The sequence below is a fragment of the Cryptomeria japonica genome, chromosome 1 (assembly GCF_030272615.1).
Source record: "Cryptomeria japonica chromosome 1, Sugi_1.0, whole genome shotgun sequence".
NCBI lineage: Eukaryota > Viridiplantae > Streptophyta > Pinopsida > Cupressales > Cupressaceae > Cryptomeria > Cryptomeria japonica.
The window spans coordinates 617,093,033-617,114,174 of record NC_081405.1 but is presented as its reverse complement, the minus strand read 5'-3'; positions in this window follow the sequence as shown (position 1 = coordinate 617,114,174).

Genomic DNA, 21,142 nt, shown 5'->3' with positions numbered 1-21,142 from the left:
TGTTGGTGTCGAGTCTTGGTTTTCTTTTGATTTCATCTTTGTTGGTGACATGTCTTTTAGCTTTTCCGGGATGTCTCTAACTAGAGATTCTATCTCCAGGATGTCTTTGACTAGAAAGGCGAGGATGGGGTATTGTCACCTATTTGTATTTTCTATCTGTGGATTTTCTCTTAGTAATGCTATGACTTGTCCAAGGATATGAGGACACTGAGAGTCTAGTATGAACTGGGGCATTCTTTGTTTGTGACTATCTTATCTCCATGCAAATAGGTACAATGACTTTCTGGGTCGAACATATGCCTTGATTGTCATAACCTACTTGCCATAATAAAGCTCAATGATGATAACGCACAAGAAGTTCTTTCACTTTCATATCTTCTATCTTCCATCCCCTTTCTTGATTGACTTCCATCATCCTTCTCGAGTCCGCGTAGCTTGCTATCACATGACTGAGTATAATGACACACCAAAAACATTTGCATTTCATGTAGTTGCACCTGCATTACCGCATATAAGCATTTCATACATACATATAGATATCACAACTGCATCACATCCTGCACACAACACCTGTTAGCACAATTTACATTTGCATTATCATATTCATTTGCATTATATACATTCACATTTGCATTGGCATAACATATAAAACATAAAAGAACAACAAAATATATTGCATTGCATCATATACATATTTGCATCCATATCATAAGCATCACATAAGAACATAAATCACATAGGTACACATGCATATAGCTACCACAAAGAGGAATCATCTCATATATATATAAAGTGTCATGATACAGTGATGTCAAAATAATATGGCTACAATCACCCAAAGGTGTCTACATCATAATACAAAATGGTACAAAACTGATACAGAGGAACCCACTGATAACTCCTGCCAACACTATTGGTAGCACTAATCCTGTCCATGTCATGGTGTCCCATGCCACATGTCCCACCCTCATCTCTAGTCCTGAATCCTAGAACACTCATCTAAGGGCATCCCTATCTCCATCTCGATCGTACGAAATTAGCTCCCCATCGATCGGTATCTGCAGAATCCTGTATACATATCCTCCAAGGTGACTATCATCTCACCCATCAGCAAATGGAATGTGCAAGTCTCAGAGTGCCACCTCTCCACCAGTGCAGTTAGCAATCCCATGTTTGCCCAAAACTCAAGCACATACAACACATGTCTCAATCCCATAGCCTCGATTGTAGCTCGCTCCTCGGCTGTCAGCTCAGGTCGCAATCTCTGAGTCGATGGGAATCTCTCCCGTGACTCCAACATAGGCAAATACTCTTGTAGTCACACATATCAATAATCTCAGTCCTAGTGACACTCATTGTTCATCACAAAGTGTTGCTTCTATCCTAGTGGTACTCCCTGTTCATCACAAAGTACTACGTGTTTGACACTCCCTATTCATCACAAAGTGTTGCTCACATTTGCACTCACTATTCATCACAAAGTGCTGCTCATATTTTAGCACTCCTTGTTCATCGCAAAGTACTATATCTTGGTACTCACTGTTCATCACAAAGTGCCTTGATCTATCTTATCCTAGGGCCTATGCTTGAGTGAATCCTCTTGAGTAGTTTCCTAATTGGCAATGTATGTTCTATCACATAATTATCAATCCTAGCCCTATTTTTTATCCTAGTCTTCCCTAGAGGACCTGCTTGAGTGTATCCTCTCAGCAGCTTATCCAATTGACAGCGTATGTTCATCATAGAACTGCCGATTTGACCTAGAAGACAAAAAATTCACATTTTTGGACACAAACGCGCTTACCTGACATAAACGCGCTTAAAGACTGCACAGACGCGCCTGAAAAACACAGACGCGCCTAACAAACACAGACGTGCCTATGCTCTGCACAGACGAGATTGGGTGACACAGACGTGCCTTCTTGGCACAGACGCGACTGACCATCACAAACGCGGCCACATTTGGCACAGACGCGGTTTCAAATGCAGACGCGCCTGACACAAACACAGACGCGCCTCGCAAGCACAGACGTGCCTAGCACCAATGCAGACGCACTTAAACATTTTTTGACATTTTTGGGACCCTACTCTAAGTGCATTTATTGCTTTACTTACCATGCATTAATGACAAAATTAAATGCGTCAAAGTATGAGGAGGTTTGGTGGTACTTACTGGCTCTCCTACCTCTGCTGGCCTCTGAAATCAATGAACGCGGTCGAATCTATGAATGAAGGCCATCGCTGCTGATTGCTGCTACTCTATTTTCGCTCTGCAATCTACTCTCATGGATGTGTAGATGACAATGAGGATGTATTTTTCCCCCATGGTCTATCTTATAGCCTACCCTAGCCCTCACCCTCGTTTCTCGAGTTAGCCTTCATTATCCCGTGACTCTATCACTTTATCCGGTCAGTCCATTCTAGCCTTTCTTTCTTATTGCGAGATTGTCTGTGATCTTTGCAAATATTTTCATCCAATCTCTCGAGGGGGCATATCATTCCCATCTTGGGGCAACTTTGTATCAGTTCATCTTATCTTCTTTGAAACAACGTGACAAGCCGCATTGTCTCAAAGAGGGGCAAAATGTAGACACCTAAAATTGTCATGTCTAATTAAATAAATATTTTATTTATTTAATTACTTTAGCCTAATTCTTCTATTAATTAAATTAATCTTTATTTATTTAATTAATTCATTTATCATCTTCTAGCCTTATTTCTCATTTAAATAAATACATTTATTTATTTAAATTATCCTTTTCCTAAACATTTATTTAATTATCCCACTTCTTCTATTAATTAAATAAATCTTTATTTATTTCATTAATTCATTAACCTTTTCTACCCATGACACATGTCATTCATCTCTTAATTCATACACTACCTACCCCTTTCATTATTTTATTATTTCTTCTACCTACCCTCTAATCATAGCCGACCTCCTTTTACACCTCTCAATCTTATCCCTCCATTTCATATAGTGTCTTCTATATAAGGAGATGCTTCCTTCATTATCAAACCCTAATCATTCAATGCATTCTAATGAATCATCTTAATGACTTGACTACACTATGATCCTACTTGCAACCACATTCCGTTCTTTGTTGAGCTCTTGTGCACATAAAATCTGAGAGCACATATATCAAGCAAGATCAATGGAGATAGGAAGAATGGAGATCCAAACCCTATTTGACATGTGATGGTATAATCTTTGTGATTTTGTTTGATTTGCATTGTCTTAGGTAATCTTCATATGTTATGGTGGATCTTTGTTGTTGTTAGGCTAGGGTTTTGTGGTTGAATTCATTTAGCCTCTCAACATTGTTGTTATCCATTTTCACCATATACAGTATATTCTTATTTGCATATTTGCTTTTACCGGCAAATAGGTCCAGGTTATATAGGGTTACACCGACAGGTTTATCTTTTCCAGATCAGCATGGCATGCTATGCAGATGATTTATTATTGTTGTAAATTCATTAAGTCGACATGTTCAATCGGTTATTACATCGGACATTGTATTATTTGTAAAAAGTTTTATTGTAATATCTTGTAGAGCCGACCTACTAAAAGTGGTCTTAGGGTATGGTATAAATGTAAGATCTTATTTGTAAGATCAAATGTGGAATGCAAAAAAGATTTAAGGAAGGGTATATGCAAGATCAAGCAGAGATATACATGAAGACATCATTTGAAGGTGAAGTTAGGTTTTTGGAAAAACATATCAGCATTACACTGGTACTGAATCTAGCATATGAAGATGCTATTTTGTGCAGTACATTCTCATTGGATTTAACCATCCAACTGTAGTCAGTGTGACTCCCATTTGTGTTTGAGTAGTGAGCTCTAGGCTGTTGGCCTTTCTGCATGTGCAGACCCCTCCTTGTATGCTTACTATCTGCAGTAGTATCATCTGATTGTGGGTAAGGTTTCCCACCGTGGTTTTTCCCCTTACAGGGTTTCCACATACAAATATTTGTGTCATGTGTTGTGGATGACTTTGTGCTTATGTTTCATGCATTAATTCTTACCGGTATAGCAATTTTCTATTAACACTATTTACCAGCATACTTAACTATCTTATCGGTACTAAGCATTAAGTTGGTTAATAAGATTTTGGTTTGAATTTATTAGACAACTGATTCACCCCCCCTCTCAATTGTCCCTGGGACCTACAATTGGTATCAGAGCTTAGTCCTCTTTTTGCAGAAGTTTAACAACTTGAGGAAATCCAATGTCTACTAATTATTTCAGGAAGGATAGTCCTAAACTTGATGGAACCAACTATGGAATATGGAAAATCAGAATGGAGACACATCTGAATTGCATTGGTAAAGACATCTGGGAAGTTACTAAGAATGGTTATATTGCTGCTATAGCTGGTCAACCTGCTCCTATTACTTTAGCTAAAGATGAAGAAAATGATTGCAAAGCAAGAGAAGCACTTTTGAGTGCATTATCAGATCAACAAATCATGGGATTATCAGATAGATCTACTACAAAAGCTATTTGGGATCATTTCGAAACACTAAATGAAGGGGATTCCACAGTCAAAATTACAAAACTTGGAAGCTTCTGAGTCAGGTATGAACATCTGAAATGAAAGATTAAATGAAATTGTTTTAGGTATCAAATGTTATGGAGGAACCTTGAGTGAAGATGAGATTGTTTCAAAAATCTTAAGAGTTTTGCCACCGGCATATAAAATGAAGGTTACTGCTATTAATGATCTGAGAACAATGCCTAATACATCAGTAACTAGGGATACATTGATTGGAAAACTTTCAGCTTTTGAAATAGAGGAATTTGGTCCTTGGCCTTCAAAGCATCAACATCATCTGCTCCATCTTTTGACAAATTAGACTGGAGAGCCTTTTATGCAAGAGAACTTGAAGAAACCAGGAAGGAGAATGAAGAGCTTGAAGAACTTGAAGCACTATTTGCAAGAAAAATGTCAAAAGGTCCAATTGGAAGTAAGTATGAAGGTAAAGCACCCTTTAAATGTTTCAATTGCAATAAGATTGGTCATATGGCTTCAAGATGCCCTGATAGACATGCTAGACTAAGAGAAGAAGCTAGAAGGACATACAAACCTAATCCTGAATATCAGAGATACAGATTTAAGAAAAACAAAGATAAATCATATTTCATTGCTCATGAAGGTGTGACTGATGATTCTGATGAGGATCCAGTAGACAACGGATGGGTCTTTGTTGCTATAACAGAAGATCAACTAGTACCTATTGCTCCATCGGTAGAACAAGCCCTAGCAGCTAAAGTTGAATCAAAGGATGAATGGATTATTGACTCAGGATGCTCACATCACATGACTGGAGACAAAGGAAAATTCTTGAACTTTCAAGAATACAATGGAGGTTTAGTAAGATTTGGAGATGACAAAGCCTGTTCAATCAAAGGTAAGGGTTCAATATCTCTTGATGGTAAACATAACACTGACAATGTTTACTATGTTGAAGGATTAAAACATAAACTTTTAAGTGTTGGTCAATTAGTTGAGAAAGGTTTTCAGTTACAATTTAAAAATGGAAAATGCAAAGTCATGAATAGAACTGGTTTGGAAATTGCAACCGGTAATCAGAATAGAGGTAATATCTTTCGTTTGAATAACAATGAAAAGGCATGCTTAATTGATCATATAGATGAAATTTGGCTATGGCATAAAAGACTATGTCATGTAAATTTTGATTGCATGGTAAAAATCAGTACTTCTAAGGCAGTTAGAGATCTACCTAAAATTGTGAAACCTCATAATACAATTTGCAAGGAATGTCAATTTGGAAAACAGGTTAGAGCTAGTTTCAAAAGTATTCCAGAAAAATCCAATAATGCTCTTGATTTAATTCACACTGATTTATGTAGTCTGGCTAGAACTAAAAGCTTACAAGGTGATAGATATTTCATGCTAATTATTGATGATTATTATAGAATGTTTTGGGTTACTTTTCTCAGAGAAAAATTAGAAGCACTTGGGAAGTTCAAACTATTCAAAGCAATGGTTGAAAATGAAACCGATAAGAAAATTAAATGTTTAAGATCAGATCAAGGAGGAGAATTCACATCTAGAGATTTTGTTACATTCTGTGAAGTGAATGGAATCAAAAGACAGTTATCAGCACCTCGGACACCACAAAAAAATGGAGTTGTTGAAAGGAAACATAGAACTATTTTGGATGCAACAAGAAGTATGTTATCAGAAGCAAATCTACCACATGTGTACTAGAGAGAGGCAGTAAGCACTACTATCTATACATTCAACAAAGTTCACATCAAAGGTGAAACCGGTAAGACACCTCATGAACTATGGTTTGGTAATACTCCTACTCTTAAGTTTGATCCTCAAAGTGATGCAGGAATATTTCTTGGTTATTCATCTAAGAGTAAACCTTATAGATGTTTTAATAAAAGATTACCGGAAAATTGTTGAGAGTACAAATGTAAAGATTGATGAACAATTTAGAGGAACTTCAAATTATATAGACTTTGAACCAGTAACAAAAATTATGAAAAATAAACCAATAGTAAATCCACCGGTACAGAATGATGACCCAGTTACTCCGGTATCATCAGAGGATACCACAGTAATTGAAGAACAACAATAGACTAAGACACCTCGGTATGTAAGACTAAATCATTCTGAAGATCAGATAATTGGAAGCAAATTTAAAGGAGTCATGACAAGAGGAAGATTGGCAAGTGAAGAGATATGTCTTATTTCTCAAACTGAACCATTATCTATCAATGAGGCATGTGAAGATAAATTTTGGATTAAAGCTATGGAAGAATTAGGACAAATTGAGAAAAATAATACTTGGACATTAGTTCCCCAGCCTGAAAATAAAAATGTAATTGGAACCAAATGGGTATTTAGAAACAAACTCAATGAAGATGGTAAGGTTGTCAGGAATAAAGCAAGACTAGTGTGTAAGGGATATTCTCAGAGAGAAGGAGTTGATTACAATGAAACCTTTGCATCGGTAGCCAGAATTGAAGCAGTTAGATTATTCTTAGCCTTTGCAGCTCACAAGGATTACAAAGTTTACCAAATGGATATTAAATGTGCATTTTTGAATGGAGATCTTGAAGAAGAAGTTTATATTGAACAACTTGATGGATTTTCTTTGACAGATAACAATGATATGGTTTGCAGATTAAGAAAAGCTCTGTATGGACTAAAACAAGCTCCAAGAGCTTGGTATGCAAGATTGGATAAGTATCTTTTAAAAATTGGTTTTACTAAAGGAAATGCAGATAGCAATTTATATTACAAAGTAACTAATGATGACATTTTGATTATGGAAGTATTTTTTGATGATATAATCTTTGGAGGAGAAGATGGATTATGCAAAGAATTTTCTCTTAAAATGCAGCATGAATTTGGAATGTCTATGATTGGAGAAATAAAATTCTTTTTAGGATTGCAAATTTTATAGACTGATAAAGGCATATTTTTGAGTTAATCTAAGTATTTGAAAGAACTACTCAGGAAATTTGGGATGGAGAACTCTAAACCGGTAAGCATACCTATGACTACAAATGACAAATTATCTCAAAGGGATGAATCTACACCTATTAATCCAACTAGATACAAATCTATGATGAGAGGTTTACTATATTTGACACAAACCAGACTTGATATTATGAATGCAGTATGTATAGTTTCTAGATTTCAGAGTAATGCCAAGGAAAATCATGAATCAGCAGTAAAAAGGATTTTCCAGTACTTACAAGGCATAGCAAATAATGGATTATCGTACCCTAAAGATGAAAATTTTGATCTATATGCATACACAGATGCAAATTGGGCAAGAGATGTGGATGAAAGAAAGAGCATCACTGGAGGAGCATTCTTTCTTGGAAAGAGATTAGTTTCTTGGTTAAGTAAGAAACAGAGTTGTACATCTTTATCAATAGCAGAATCAGAATATGTTGCAACAGCAACAAACTGTACACAGGTACTTTGGCTTAAGCAAATGTTGAAAGACATAAAGGTAAAATGCAAGGAACCTATTACTATATATTGTGATAACACTGTAGCAATTGATATATCTAAGAATCCAGTATTACATTCTAAAACAAAACATGTTTCTATCAAACTGAATTTTCTAAGGGAAAAAGTTGAAGAAAAGGAAATAAAACTGGTTTATGTGAATACTAAAGAACAGCTTGCAGATATTTTTACAAAACCTTTGCCTAAGGAAACTTTTGAGTATCTTAGAGATCAGCTCGGAGTCCTACCTCCACCAGTAGAGACTTAGACAGTTGATGATTGTCATCAACCGGCATAATTAAATGGACAAATCTTTTATTCCGGTATTTGATGAGGAAGCTACTTCTTAGGGGGAGTAGTTGGTATATTGAATTGGTTGGTATGAACTTGACCTTTTTGTGACTTTGGCATTTGATGTCAAAGGGGGAGAGATATATGGAAAAACATTAAGGAAAAATATATGGAAAATCTTTTTGAGGAGAGATTGGTATTGTCAATAAATCTTTGTATAAACACATATTACTCCCAGGGGGAGAATTGGGTTTTGTACTTGGCATTTCTATTTTGGCACTTTGATGGTTTTTCCATCTTGTGTTGCCATCAATGCCAAAGGGGGAGATTGTTGGTATTTTGGTATGGTTTTGTCATTGATGTCAACACCTGCTAACACACCGACTTTGGAGATCCAGCAACATTCATTGGCAATCAGTAAAATGCTCAAACAATCACCTGTATATGGTTAACCGGTAGGATATAATGTTCACCAGTACATGGAATGACATGGAAGACACCTGGTAATGTCGAAGACATCATGTGGACACTTTTCCTTGAAATAATATCATTGGTATATTCTTATTTGCATATTTGCTTTTACCGGCAAATAGGTCCAGGTTATCTAGGGTTACACCGGCAGGTTTATCTTTTCCAGATCAACATGGCATGCTATGGAGATGATTTATTATTGTTGTAAATGCATTAAGCTGACATGTTCAATCGGTTATTACATTGGATATTGTATTATTTGTAAAATGTTTTATTGTAGTATCTTGTAGAGCCGACCTACTAAAATTGTTCTTAGGGTATTGTATAAATGTAAGATCTTATTTGTAAGATCAAATGTGGAATGCGAAAAAGATTTAAGGAAGGGTATATGCGAGATTAAGAAGAGATATACACGAAGACATCATTTGAAGGTGACGTTAGGTTTTTGGAAAAGCATATCAGCATTACACCAGTACTGAATCCAGCATATGAAGATGTTATTTTGTGTAGTACATTCTCATTGGATTTAACCATCCAACTATAGTCAGTGTGACTCCCATTTGTGTTTGAGCAGTGAGCTCTAGGCTATTGGCCTTTCTGCATGCGGAGACCCCTCCTTGTACACTTACTATCTACAGTAGTATCATCTGATTGTGGGTAAGGTTTCCCACCATGGTTTTTCCCCTTACAGGGTTTGCACGTAGAAATATTTGTGTCATGTGTTGTGGATGACTTTGTGCTTATGTTTCATGCATTAATTCTTACCGGTATAGCAATTTTCTGTTAACATTGTTTATCGGCATACTTAATTGTCTTACCGGTACTAAGCATTAAGTTGGTTAATAAGATTTTGGTTTGAATTTATTAGACAACTGATTCACCCCCCCCTCTCAGTTGTCCCCGAGACCTACACTTAAAAATATCTATGGTGGTGATGAGCATGTAAAATAGGCTAAGGAAGAAATCTTGAGAGGGAAGTTTGAAGACACGTAGATGGTTGAAGGAGAGACCATCTAGTAGTATGGAATAAGAATCAAAACAGTTGCTGGAGAAATCATGAGTGCAGGTGGTAAAATAGAAGATTCCACTATGGTAAGCAAAGCCCTGAGATCCCTGTTGCCGGTCTAAGCAATAAGGGTTGCTGCTATTCAGGAGCTGAGATCAATAGACAAGTCTAAGGTGTCCTTGGACTCCATCATAGCCAAGTTGACAACCTATGAGCTGAATAGTTTTGATGGCAGTGTTCAAAAGACAGAATCAGCTTTTAAAGCCTCTGCTATACCATCCAGAAAAGGAAAAGAGGCTAGCACTAGTGGGGAACCTAATCAGAGCAGAGAAATGAATGATGAAGAGTTTCTGATGGAATTTGAAGCACTTCTTGCCAGGAAATTTTTAAAAGGAACTGGTAAATACAAAGGTAAGCTACCTTTGAAATGTTTTTCTTGTAACTGGATATGATATATTGCTATGAATTGTCCTAATAGCAACAACAAGGATAAATCGGAAAGGTTCGGGAAATTCAAATGAGGAAACCAGAGAAATTGTTTTGTGGTAGTTGATGAAGGTGTCACAGATGAGGAATCATAAGATGAAGAGAATGAAGACATTGTGTTTGTTGTTGTAAAGGAAGATGTAGCAGACAAGAAGGCTCTTGTCTCTTAGTTTGATAATTCAAATGAGTGGATCATTGACAGTGGTTGTTCTCACCATATGACTGGTGACTGGAGCAAGTTTCTATCTTTAGAGGAGTATGATGGTGGTGTGGTTCTCTTTGGCAATGATGCACCATGCATGGTCAAAGGTAGAGGGTCCATTTCTTTGAATGGAAAGAGTAGTGCTGACAATGTGTACTGGGTTGATGGTCTCAGACATAACCTTCTAAGTGTTGCCCAGCTAAATGACAGTGGCCTCACTCTACAATTCAAGAATGGAGTTTGCAGAATCAAAGGAAAAGATGGTAAATTGGTGGCCACCAGCATGCAGACCAAAGGTAACTTATTTCAGTTGAATGCAAATGTAAGTACATGTCTTATGGCTAAGCTTGATGATAGTTGGATATGGCATAGGAGACTCTATCATATAAACTTTGATAACATTGTAAAGGCTAGTAAGATCAAGGCAGTTAGAGGGTTGTCGGTGCTAAACAAACCGGATAACACCTTGTGTAGAGAGTGTCAATTGGGAAAAATGTCTTCCTCAACTTTGAAAGGTAAATCTTTCACTGCTAACAACTTGCTTGATCTTGTGCATACTGATTTGTGTGGTCCTATGAAAACTAGAAGTGTGCAGGGTGATAGGTACTTCATGATTCTCACTGATGACTACTCAAGAGTGATGTGGGTCACATTCTTGAAAGACAAGTCTGAATCTTTTGGGAAATTCAAAGCTTTCAGAGCATTAGTAAAGAAGGAAAGTGGTAAAAGGATCAAGTGTCTCAGAACTGATCAAGGAGGGGAATTCACTTCCAGTGAATTCAACAAGTATTGTGAAGAATTTGGCATTAAGAGACAACTGTTTGCCCCCCGGACTCCACAGCAGAATGGCCTAGCAGAAAGGAATAATTGGTCTGTGGTTGTAGCAGCTAGAACCATGTTGATTCAAGGAAAGGTAGCTCACACCTTTTGGAGAGAAGTGGTGAGCACTGCAGTCTACACAATGAACTGGATACTCATCAAGAAAGGTAAGGATAAAACTCCTTATGAGTATTGGACCGGTAAGACACCTGTGGTTAGATACTTTAAGGTTTTTGGTAGCAAATGTTACACAAAGAGGAGTGAACATCAGGGCAAATTTGAAGCTAAATGTGATGAGGGAATATTTCTAGGATATTCCACCAAGAGTAAAGCCTTGAAGTGCTATAACAATAGAACTTAGAGAATTTTGGAAAGTATCAATGTAAGAGTTGATGAATCCTCTGAGAAAGCTGAGGAAACCGGCAGTGAGAAAGCTGTAAATGAACTAGTTGCAACCTTCTGGGAACCGGTTGTTAGTCAACCAAGTACCAGTAACAGTGTTCCTGAATCGGTGAATGCTGATACTGATGAAGATGAGGATGAAGAGGAAAAGCAAGAAGAACCAGTTACGAACATTCCTCGGTATGTCAAGTTGAATCATGATTCTAAGCAGATCATAGGTGATAAGGATGCAAGAATCCTTACAAGAAGAAAGATCAGAGAAAACTCATATATGATCTCTGAATTTGAGCCTAAATCATTCAAAGAGGCTCATAAAGATGAAGATTGGACCAAGGCAATGGAAGAGGAACTTGACCATATAGAGAAAAATGGTACATGGTACTTGGTACCTAGACCAGAGCATAAAATGTCATTGGCACCAAATGGGTGTTCAGAAACAAGTTGAATGAGGATGGCACAGTGATTAGGAATAAAGCCAGATTGGTGTGCAAAGGATATGCTCAAGAAGAAGGAGAAGACTATGGAGAAATCTTTGCTCCTGTAGCTAGATTGGAAGGAGTTCATATGCTTCTTGCATATGCAGCTTTTAAAAGGTTCAAAGTATATCAGATGGATGTAAAATCTACATTCCTAAATGGTGTACTTGAAGAGGAGGTATATATAGAGCAACCAAATGGGTTTTCCCTATCTAAAGACAGTGATAAGGTGTGCAGGCTACATAAAGCCTTATATGGTCTAAAGCAAGCACCTAGGGCATGGTATGAGCACCTACATTCCCATCTTGTGAAGATTGGATTTGAGAGAACAAGTGAAGATAGCAATATCTACTTGAAGTTTGAAGGAGATCAGATCTTGATCTGTGAGGTTTTTGTTGATGACATTATCTTTGGTGGAGATGACAAGATGAGTCATGAGTTTGCTAATGAGATGAAGAAAGAGTTTGAGATGTCACTCATAGGGGAGATTAAGTTCTTCATTGGACTGCAGATCTAGCAAATGAAAGATGGAATCTTTATCACTCAGTTCAAATATGTCAAAGAGGTGTTGAAGACTTTTGGTATGGAAGATAACAAACTGGTTGGTACACCGATGGTGACTGGCTACAAATTATCTAAAGAAGATGATTCCGCATTGGTTGATGAGAAGGAATACCCATTAGTGATTGAGACCGGATATTGCACATGCAGTTGGCATTGTTGCAAGGTTCCAAAAGAGTCCAAGAGAATCCCACTTGATTGCAGTCAAGTGGATTCTTAGGTATCTGAAGGGAACAGTTGACTATGGATTGTGGTACCCATACAACAATGATTTCAATCTAAAAGTGTTCACAGATGCTTATTGGGTAGGTAATGTGGATGACCAAAAGAGCACAACCGGTGGTGCATTCTTTCTCGGTGGTAGACGGGTTTCATGGATGAGTAAAAAGAAGAGCTGTATCTCTCAGTCTATAGTGGAAGTGGAGTATGTAGCTTTCATGATAGCTTTCATGAACTGCACTCAGACAATTTGGATGAAGCATGTACTGGAAGGCTTCAAGATCCCTGTATCTGAACTGGTAAGTATATTCTGTGATAACACAAGTGCTATCAATATATCAAAGAATCCAGTTTCACATTCTAGAACCTAGCATTTTGAGCTTAAGTATCATTTCTTGAGGAAAAAGGTTCAGAATAAAGAGATTGCACTAGAGCATGTGTCCAGTAAGGAGTAGTTAGCAGACATATTCACCAAGCCTCTCCCAAAGACTACATTTGTACACATAAGAGGTGAATTAGGGGTATTGACCCTTCAGGTGGTGAACTAAAGGTATTTGGTTCCACATCAGTCAGGTATTGTATAGTCAAATTTTCATTGATTGATGTGTTGAAGGATGCTACTCCTCAGGGGGAGTAGCATGATGGAACAAAGATGTGTGTGCCTCCACTTTGGCATTTTTGTCAAAGGCGGAGAAGGAGTGAAGCGGAAAAGATATCTGTAGCAAATGGGGGAGAAGATGTGAAGCAGAGAAGATATCTTTGTATATTGCCATCAATGCCAAAGGGGGATATTGTTGGCATTATGTGAACCGGTATGGAGACATAATGACATTGTATGTTGTCATTGATGTCAATATGTGTTATGAAGTGAACCGGCATATGTGATATGTGAGAAGAGGGAACCGGTTTATATGCCAAAGTGAAGCAGTATATTTGTTCAAGGTGAACTGGCATGTCAAGGTGAACCAGCATGTAGTTATGGGAACCAGCACATGGAAGTATTGTATGACTACCAGTTGGTAGGTAGTTTCCACTTCAGGATTTCCATTTGGAGTACCTCAATTCTATGTGACTCAATCAGTGATCTTTGTGTGATGAGTTAGCAGTATAATGGAGGACAGATCATGTTGCCACATAAGCTCTATGTGCATGAAGGATCTTGCATGAAGAAGACTATTCCTATCTACCTCGGGAATGTGCGAAGTCTGTCAAACGGTGATAAGGCGTGATGGGTTATCAGCCACCATGGAATGGGTGGAAAATGGATGATGGAGAATGTCTTGATATCGATTCAAGACTATTGCATTTAATGCAGTATGATTCAACGGTCAGGATTGGACCACTTGAATTGCTTAAGCTAACAGGTTTAGGGTTTAGGGTTTTTGCTACCGACCTGTCTGTTTCCTATAAGGTCGATGTTGTGTTTCTTTCTAAGGTTGTTGGCAAAAGTTGTGAGTGTGTATCCAAGGGAAGTGATACATGATTCTTGCCAGACCAAAGGAGAGAAGTGATACTTGCAAAGTGAATGTGCAGAAGGTAAAGAGGAGCCTAAATAGATCTGCATTAGCATTGAGTGTTGTAAACAGATCATTGTTATTCTTGTTGATCTCTAACCACTTCAACTGTTGTAAAATCCCCTAACAGGGTAGCCTTAACAGGCTTGATTCAAATCCCTTAACCAGGTAACTCAAGGTTAATGAGTTTTGAGAAGCTATAGAGCTTAGGAGATCCTTTCAACTATTGAGTTCTTGAAATCCTCTAACAAGGTGACCCTACCGGGTATCCCTTAACCGAGTGATCCCTAACAGGATCAGTTCCTAGCAGAACCTATTGTAATGTCTTTAATCGGACAAGGCTCCTAACAGAGTGGACTTCTAAAGAGTTCAAAAAGCACCTTGTGGGTATTCATCCCCACTGTGGTTTTTGCCAGTTGGGTTTCCACGTGAAAAATATGTGTGTCATGTGAAATGCTTTTGTCTTGTGATGCTTTGTTTTACCTATTAAGTATATGAAGGATCTATGTTTTATGCCTGTCTATAGAACATATTGAACTCACTATTGTGAAGATCTGATGATTAAGTTTACCTGTTTATGCATAAGAATATAATGATACTGTAGTATTGAGCTAAGAGGGAAGCTTATTGAGTGACCAGTTCATGACTAATTGAGCTATACTGGATGTTACCGGTTGCACTTTGTTTTACCAGTATCCCTGTTTCTCAGTCATTTGGAGTATTTGCTGTGAAACCGGTTTTGGACTACATTTGTGTTTGTATTGACTCACCGCCCCCTCTCAGTACTGGTTTGGTACTAGTGGTTCATCATTGAGTTATCATAATTGACTAGACTTAAATAAGATCTCATTTTGATAAAATATTTTAACTACATACTCATGTACATGCTTACCTATTATTTACATGCATAGAGTAAGACCTCGACTATGGAGGTACCCTATTGACAACTAAACAGGAGAAGGAAAATTGGTAAATTTTGTTTGTTAGACAATTATAATTTGGTATTGAGCTCGATTTCAAGGATTTTTTAAAGAGATTTAATAGCAACGAAATGAAATGTAGAGGATGGATATTTATTTTCAGGTGTTGTGAATGGGTGCATGGGGGATGATATATCCTATAGGATATAATCATTATGATATTTCATTTCCAATTCATCAGGGGAGCGAAAAAATCTAAAAAAATAAAAAAAATCATTTTGGGATAATTTCGAAATCTTAAGAGTGATTAGTAAGAACCAAGTTTTTTGGCAATAAATAAGATAAAACATGGAGGCAAAGTACTTTTGCATTGCTGATAGTTGGTAAATTATAGGAATATGGATACCACTATTCGTCTGAATTCTATGAAAAGGAAGATGGCCTTCCTTGGAGAGATTGGAGATAAGAGGCTAAAGGATATCATGTGATTTGACCACCCACTTGTTATCCATGTAGTGAGGGATATTCTTGGGGATGACTTGTTATTTGAAAATAAAAAGTATAGGGTAAAAATAGATATTTCCTTTATATTTGGGCTTTAGCAAAGTGAAAGTGAGAATGATATGCTTGAGTCTATTCAAAGGGAATTTATTAGGTGGTATAGATGATGTGTTGATGAACATAGATGAATTTAAATGCATACCCATTCCTAAATATTTCTAAGAGACGCATCTTGACATCCACAAAATCCCCCTTATTCTGCTTGATGATGAAGAAGAATACCAGGAGAACTGGCATGTGGCAACCAGGGGTTTGGAATTGTCTAAAGATTGAGACCAATGAAGATATTGAGTGGGTTAAATCCCACATCCATCTAGATGGGATCGAATGGAACATGAAGGTTAAGGACATCCATCTAGATGAGGTAGTAGATGACAACTAGAGGACTCCTTCGTGGGTTTTTGGTAGGTCAAACAGTCTTTGTAGATTTTTCTTAGTTTGTGGTTATGCTATTAGGTTTTATTTGGAATATGTTTGGGCAAGTCTAGGTTGACAGTAGATCTATTTTTGGTTAGTTTGATTATGTTCTGTTTAGAAAATCTTATTTTATTGTCTCTAATATTCTATTATAGTCTGGGATCTTTTTATATGTTTCATGGAATTTGTTAAACTTCTTTAAATCAATCTAATGGGAGCCCTTCTAGCTATTTAACTATCAAGAAAATAAACATGATCAACATCATAAAAATTATCTATACAATGAAAATAAACAACTTCTACTCCTATTTATAATATAATTTCTTTCTTACTCAATACGCTAACAACTTTATTTGACATTTTTCTTTTATGTTTATTTAGAAAAGTGTAAATTTGCATTAATTTCACTAATTTCATATAGAATCTATTCAGTTATATTTCCTTTTTCGGTGCTGTAGTGATTTATGACTACTATACAACACAAATTACCTAGGCAACTACTAATGCTTCTTGTACATGAGGGCTCAAATTAAGGTATAGAGTTATTGTTAATAAACATAATATCTTCTTTCCAAACCATTAAATTTTTTACTAAAATATAGTTTTATCCTTCCTTCGTGACTTAATACCACTCAATTTTTTTTTTCTTCAAATCACAATCAACTTGGAATACTTTTTCAAGGTCTATTAGGGTTATTAGAAATTGGTCTATTACTTTATTTGTCAACAAGTAATAGATTTCATCTCTTGTGATGGTCAACTAAAATACCTTCTTGTCTTCTCTCATTGTCTCAATCAAATTCTAGGTTTTGGATGAATTTTGTGTTTAAATCATGCTAATCACCCAAAATCTCGCATATCTTATATTTTCTATGGTTGATGATTTTACAATAGCTTTTTAACATTCCCTAAATTTATCTTCAAGCCCTCAAATAACATCATAAATCTAATATATAGTATTTATTTCTTCATAAAAATATATTTATGTATATAAATCAATAATTTTTCTTACCTTAACCTCTATAATACTTATATGGCATGCTCCAATAGTTCTTCGTTGGTCCTACTTAAACTTAAAATATCATTAAAGTAAAGAATATCAAAATTAAAAAAAAATTGGTACTTGATTCATTAACCTCATAAATGTTACTTGTATGATTGTTAATCAAAGGGAATTACTAGCCACTAATACATTCCAACATTACAAGCCAATCTAAATTTAAGATTAGTAAAGTACTTTGCTCCACTCAGGTTGTACACTATGTCACCTATCTTTAGTAATAGTAAACACATACCTTATCATGATACTACGGATTACTCTAGGATCAAAACACATCCTCTAATTACCATCATTTGTAGGTTATGGTACCTTGAGTACAATAAATGGACTTAATATTTTCTTACAAATATTTTTCTTTAGCAACTCTAATACCTATCTATTCAACCCTTATATTTTATTCTAGTGTCATTTTATGTTGGGTTGTACTTACTAAAATTTCTCCAAAAATCATATGAATGGGACCAAAAATATTTAATTTTATTGTTAATCCATTGATTAGGACATCTAATATAATGACATTCTACTCTATTAACAAATTTAAAATCAAATGCTATTTTTCCTAATCACTTATGATGACTTTTATATCATCTATAATATTTAAACATAAAAAATAAATTAAAAAGCTTCTTAATCCATCTAGGAACTCTTTTCATCTACAAAATACATCCTAAAATTATTAAAATAATGCTTTTATCTATCCTTTAGATGAATCAACATAAGTTCTTAGTTATTTATTCTCATAGTCTAAGTGTTCACTCATCCATAATGTTCGGTTTTAAATTTACACTAACTTGGGATCCTCAATAATAGGTGGTATAAATCCATTGAGGTTATATCATTCACATGAATTCATCATAATAAATTATCATCTTAAATTTTACCTAATATTGCCCACTGGAAATTATGTTATTTTTATTCTATGAGTAAAAGATAAAGTAAATATTTTAACATTTCAAACACCTAAAATTAAAATTTATAGTCATACCCCTAGAAACTACATTATTTATACTCTCATATTTATGATAATAACAATATTTTCATCTTTCCTTATACCTAGTTTTAAATAATTTCATTCTTTTTTTTTTGTTTTTGTCAAATTTCCTCTGCATGCTTCAACAAACCCATCCTCATTCTTAATAACTAACCATATTTATGGTCACTATCTTGGTTATTTGATCATGGTTATTTGATTACTATGGTTGTTCATCCATAAATAAACCTCTTAAGCTAACTTATTTTTGTCATCGTTGGCTTTAGGAGCAATAATTAATTGATTCGCTTCTTCTCAATAGATGAAACATGTTCCCCTAAAATGTGTTCTAATTTATTTCATATTCTTATCTTCCCTACTAGTATCTACCTTTATGGTGTGTTTCACTATTTCTATTATCTTTATAATAATATACACTATTCTATGACTTTTTGTAGTAGGTATTATATCGTACTTGTTTGGTATGATAGGTTCCTACATCCTTGCAATATGTATTGTTAATCATCCTCTCTTCTCTCTATGATTTTCTTTATCCATAACTTTACAATTTTTTCTATGGTCTCTCTTCTTTCACCCTCTATCAATATATGATATTTGGTTTGTCTTACACCTTGATTGCAAATTGGTATGTCTTCTAGATAGTAGCTAGGCTAACTAAATTTTGGCGATTTCTAGATGATTTCCCTCAATCTATCAATGCATCCTAGAAAATTCTTATTTCTTGCTTAACCATAGCTTATTCAAATGAAGTTCTTATGAAAATAGTTGATATATTTTCTCATAGTCAATTACATTGTCTTATAATTTGCAACATCTTTAGCAATTATAATCTACTCGTATAAATTAATTTTTTATTTTACAACTACCTTATCCTAATTGTTTCTTTTTTGTTTCCCCATGTATTCATTTTTTAGGAAAAATTCTTGTGCCAAATAGAAACATATCTCTTTATGTTGGTCTTTGAAATCCTAACCTAATAGGGGTCTTTGATATCCTCATATTAAAGATATTACCCTGGATCATTATTCTAATTAATCAGTTCTCAACGATTAAGTTTACTATTATAGTTTAAAACCCTAATTCTAGGTCTCCTACCAATATTTAAACTATCTTTTCACACTCTCTGCAATAGACACTTATTATAGAATTTCTAGTTCTACACATTCTAAATTGTATCTTCTTCCATGTCACTTTCATTATTGTCCATTGGATATTGAAATTTTTTCCTATCTTCTTCCAAGTATTTTAGTCTAATTCTATCTTTTCTATGTTTCCAAGGACTTCATAGAAATTTCTAACAATATTAGAAACTCCTTGCATTATTCATGATGCCATAATTCTTTAATTAGTTGTAAATAGTCTTTTGTTTGTAGCCCACCTATAAGCATTCCTTGTAATGACCTCTCAGTTGGTCATTTATTGACAATATTTGTGTTGGTAATTTCTATTCAATGACTTATATAAAAATATAACATTTAGAATATTAGGATGCTTCCCCCTTGACAAACCATAATCCCTGATAAAAAATTATCTAGCCATGGGTAGATAATCCAATAAGTAATTGTCCAATTACATAACTAAATCCACAAATAATAAAATTTAAAAATTGTAAATTATTGATGCACGAGCGTCCTTGGTCCATGAGCAATCTTGCATCAACCAAAAATATATTTGTTTTTTAATTTGTTCTTTTCCTATGTTGTAGTTTCTACATGACTTCCAAATTTCTCTGGTAGTTGTCCATTTTTCATTACAGATCATATTCATGGTTTCCATGCTTGTCCTTGTTCATCATTCTAGATTTCCAATTCATTTGGATTCTTTTCCGGCAAGTTATTGCTTCCTGTGTGTCTGTTTCTTGGTTCCAGAGCAGTTTTGGGCTTATCGTCTATGTCGGGGATTTTTTCTCATGTGGAGCAATTTCTTGAATTGTGGATGTATTTGGAACCACGCACGATGTTCTTGGGACCTTGGTCGACCTTCCTATGTGGTCTTCACTTCTTATTGGTTCTTGGCAGATGAGATCTTCACATTTTGGGGCTAGCCTATTTTACATGTTTTATTTTCCTTCATAAATGTAATCTTTTGTGGCTGACCCAGATGTGTTCTAGATGGTATATATATTATTTTATGTGATCCTTTGGGAGGTAGCAAATATATTTGATGATGATGATATGCAATTTGTAATTTGGATACCTTTGGAGATACAAATGAATTGTATTGTGGGATGTAATCTGTAATTGGGCATATTAGCTTGCATGTAACCTAGATGTTATCAGATGTTCTATGATGAATATATGATGATGCAAATATCTTATTTTGTATTTTCGATGTTCTGTGATATTGCTTCTGTTGTGTTAATCCTACTACATAATCTAGATTATTCTCTTTGAGGACCCTTCAGATGATGACTGCATCCAGTGGTATCAGAGCCAGCTGCAAACCTTGAGGCATTCCTTTGGGTGAACAAATCGCCGATTTGAGGCAGGCTACAAGTTTGTTCAATAGATCACTGATGGAGAGGAAATTGAAACCTATAGTCACATTGTCGAGCTGAGGTAGTTGCATTGGAGCAAAGGAGGAGATGCTTCCCAAAAGGATGAACCCTCAAAGAGTAGAGCAGATGATGGAGGATTTCATAAATGAGATGAGAAATGAGATCCAAAACTTGTTGGTTGGTTTACGGAGGAATCTAGAATCAGTGGATGAGTATGAAGAGGCATGAGAAGAGCCAGAG